Consider the following 4,692-nt stretch of genomic DNA (forward strand, 5'->3'; position numbering starts at 1 on the left):
GTACTTTTGGAACTTTAATGTATCATTCGGATATATGTGATGTATATTTTGAAATTTAAGTTGTATTATGCACACCCGACGTGCGGGTTGGATAATGGATGGATATTGTTAAGCATGAACGCTTCCGCACTATATGTATTTGTAACTAATTTGATTAATGGTGTCTAGTATCGCTTTAAGCTTGAACGTTTATTGCTTGAGTCCTGGCGAGAGTTAGGCAGGCGTCCCGCGGATACCTTTTGGTTCGCCTTAGGGAGAAGTGGGGGCGTCACAGTTGGTATCAGAGCATAGGCTTTAGATCTTGTAGTGTATCCTAGGCTTAAAGTTTAGGATGCCTGACTGTGGGATTAATTTGAATATTATGTGAACTAGAGGATCTATTGTATTCTACGGGTTATGTGAACTAGAGGATCTATTGTATTCTACGGGTTAAAGAAATTGGTTACTTGAGAGTTTCTTACTTGGGACTTGTAGAAATAAAAATTGAGGAATTAACTGATGTTATATTGAAGGAAAATATGGGATGAGAGATTAGTAGTAAAAGATTGGACGAATTTGAATTCTTATTATACTTGTAAGTGTGGAAAGAAGTGAGGCAATTATTAGTGCTGGCTAAAGCGGATAAGAGACCGAGATTTGATGGTCAAACTCCATGTATCGTGATTGTGAACCCAGATGAAAGAGTTTCAAAGGAATAAAATGCATTTTCCTGTTCATTTGCCTCCTAGAGAATTTATGATTTGAAATTCTAAAGGAAAAATGAGGATGTACTAGTTTTATTTTCAAACGATGATTGGAAATAATATATATATGCTTTAAGGATGTGTAATTCTTCGATTTTGGTAAATATGTAAATTTTTCTTGAATTTCAATTTAAAAATTTGTGAATAACTGATGAGTTTGTTGAAATTTTGTATGTGACGGGCTGATACAAGGTTAAAATTTTCTAAACTAGATTTTCCCCCTTGATTGTATACTGGTGTATTCTCACACTTGAATTCATCTATGCTTTACAAAAATAATAATAATAATAATAATAATAAAAATATCTTGAGTTTTCGGAAGAACGGCGAACTTATGTTTTTATAATGAAAATCTTGAACTTGATAAGATTTTTGTTACTTTAAATACTCTTCTTATGTTTTAAAATTCTTGGTTTTCAAGAAGGGTGAGCCTATCTTTAGGTGTACGGATTGAGGGAACTTTGAGATATAAAATAACCGCATTCAGGAACACGCAGTTAGTGTGAATTGACTTGGTTTCCATTTGACATGTAAGTTAGCAAGTTGTACTTATTTCTTGGGTTTGAACTTGGAGCTTGAGGCTTTAACTATAAAACCATAAGACTGGTTATTTTTGGAGATGATGGTGCTCTGGTTGGTGGTTTGCTTATTAAACATTTTGAACTTCTAATGGATAACCTTTGGTTTCCGCTTGTGTTATGGTTTGATTGGATCTAATTTCGTAAAGGCATGTGATCTGATTGGAATTAGTGATATTCGGACCCTTTGGTTTAATTAAGGACTTAAGAAGGGTGGTGCACGCCGTGAGACCTTTTGTATCCCGCTTGCATATACTTCTACATTTTGTGACCCTTAATTGCCTATATACAGTATTTGACATATTGGGCTTGTTTTGTGACTTCTTAACTCATACTATAACTTTCGATACATGTAAAGAATCATGTCTTGATTCTAAGTATTTTTGCAACTTGTATATGCATTAAGTTCTTTTATGATTAATTATTCCTTTTCTTGCGCTTATAGACTCCTATTAAGTATGGTAACAGGAATAGGAGAAATGGGTCGTGGCCGAGGCCTTAGACAACCTTGTACTCGTGAGAAAAATTGATGGATAGTCTTATATAATTTAATAAGATGTTAGTACTGAATATGAATCAAGAATAAACCAGAAGATTAGATCTACTAGTGTATAATGGATTAACCTAGTTGGGAACTTAGTGAGATTTTCCTGTGTGAAATTTTAATAGCTGCTTTATACGTATATTATGATTGGTCCTGTGGCCATATTTCAACTTTTGTGAAAGTTTGAACTCCAAAAGTATTTCGTGGGTTTGGTGAGATGACTTGAACTCATTACCAATTTGTTCTACTTGAACAAAAGCGCTTTCAATTTTACTTGACTAATACTATACCCAGATTTACTTGTTTTACTTTTCACAAAATTTATATATATATATATATGTATACACATTTTGAACTCGTTTGAGACTCGAAATCAGATAGAGTTCAAGTTCGAATCTTTCTTAGGAACATGAATGCCTATTTGTTATGAATCAGAGATTAGAAATGATCGGATTTTATGTACCAGTAGAATTAACTCTTGGTTGGATAAAATGGTGGTAAAGGTATTGGATCACAGGTTATGCGAATATGAACCTACATGTTTACCTATCTTTCTTAAAGGTATTTTCTAAAATATACGCCTTACTCGAACATAGATTTAACTCGAAACTTTGAGGAAAAGTGTTGGAACACCCTCCATGTATATGTTATGATTATTACGTATATGTTTTTTAAAAAAAATCATGCATTAAGTTGCATGATTAATATTCTTAAATCTATTTGAGAGATTTTAAATATGCATTGATGATTGTGGTTAAGCATTATTTGAAATCTCTTACTAAGAAAATTTAGTTTTGGGTCGTGAAGAAAATTTGTATCTTTAACTCTAATTTTGAAAATTTTGAATCGCATTTTGCCACAGATACCTTCAAAATACATCAAAAGTCTTGACCTTATCTTGTAAGTCATGATTGGTTTGATTTAGACAAAATTTTGAGGAAAGGGATTTTGGTCCTGCTAGTGCGTAACAGTTTTTTTTTGTTAGGATTTGGAACTTGTTTCATATGGCGTGTAATTTATGGTTTCACTACACACGTGAGTAAGACCTTAGAATGGAAGTACATATCATTATATCAAGAGGTATTACTTTAGCCGTGTGTGTGGATTTTCTTAAGTATCATTCGAGGAGAGGGAAGAGTAAATATACCTGGATGACTTAGATGCGTGAGAATTTACAGGTTGTGGATAGTTGAGCTTCAAATTCTGATTTGCTACTTATTTAGATGCTTGAGCTGTTGATAGGCTAACAGTCAGGATTAAGAAAATGGATGAATGAAAAGTTTGGAAGAGATGCGTATAGAAATAGAAGTTCTTCACAAGGAGTTGGAATTCCAAACTAAATTGGCTGAATTTTGGGAAGAAAAAAAAAGTCGAGAACTTAGGGTTGAAGATGGGATCCAATGTTTGATCGCCAATTTAAGATATTAAAAGTTGTGAGATTTGGGTGAGTGAAAGGAAAAAATTTGATGGCTTGAATGAGCCTAACGATTAAGGACCGGATGTTATATTTGTAATGGACGCTTGAGGCTATATATACATAGATTATTGAGATTTGAACGATGAGACTATTAAGAACAAATACTCCATAGCCTCACATAAACGAGAATTATAATCAAGGGTCAGGAGCCGCGAATAAGGGATTTAAAGTAGAGTTACTACCAACCGGGAATCCTAGAAACTGATGTGCTTAAAGCCACTTCCAATTCAAGATGGGGATGCTTGAATTTTCAGTTATGCCAATTGGGTTGACTAAGGTATTAGCAGCAATTATTGCATTAATGCATCAAGATTTTAAATCGTAATAGGATTAATCTGTGATGGCATTTATTGATGATGTATTGACATACCCTAAAGGTTTAGAAGATCATGAAAAAAAAAATACCTGATGGTAGTTTTACAAACCCCGAGAGAACGCTAACTTTTGTTATGTTCAATAAATGTGAGTTCGATGGGAAGAAATAGCCTTTCTAAGTTATATAATATCTAAGGAAGAGATTGTTGTTAACTCAGCTTAAGTGGAAGTTGTTTAAGAGGAAATGACTAGAAAATCCTACAGAAATTTGGAGTTCTTAGAGGTAGTCGAATATTACCTTGGTTTGATCAGGGACTTCTAAGGATACGAGACTTGACAAGTTATTTGAGATTCTAAATGTGAGGAAGAATTTGAAGGTGAAAATCGTTTAACCAGTGCACTTGTGTTAGCTTTACCGAGCGGATGAGGTGATTTTTTGATTTATATAGATGGTTCAAAGGATGGTTTAGAATGTATATTAATAATATATGATGAGGTGATTGTATATGCCTTCTGAAAGTTAAAATCTCCCGGAAGAAAGTAATCAACTCATGATTTGGAGTGAGTTGGAAAACGTAAGTCAATGATTGATCTGATAGGCTTAACCATGAAGGGAATGATATTGTTCTAAATATGAATTTCGAGGACGAAATTTCTTTCAAGGAGGGGAGGATGTGAGGACCCGAAAATTTTCTTATTTTTATAGAATATTACTGGAATATTTAAATGATTATTCACTCATTTTCTCTGAATTATTTATTTCGACCATTTTAAATCCATTTATATGGAACGATGCCTCTTTATATTTTTAAAGCGTTTTGTTGAAAAATTCGCTTTTCGAAAATTTGTTTAGTCCGGAACGACGGGTGCACGTTTTTCTAGACTATACTTGAATCGGGAGTGTATTAATATTGGAGAATTAAAAACGATCGATAATAGATTAAGAAAGGTTAATTGAGGAATTAATACTTAATTCACGTGAGGACTCATAAAAGTATTATTTTTAAACCCCTAATTTTGGCTCAATTAATTATC

The sequence above is a fragment of the Coffea eugenioides genome, chromosome 7, assembly GCF_003713205.1.
Source record: "Coffea eugenioides isolate CCC68of chromosome 7, Ceug_1.0, whole genome shotgun sequence".
Lineage (NCBI taxonomy): Eukaryota > Viridiplantae > Streptophyta > Magnoliopsida > Gentianales > Rubiaceae > Coffea > Coffea eugenioides.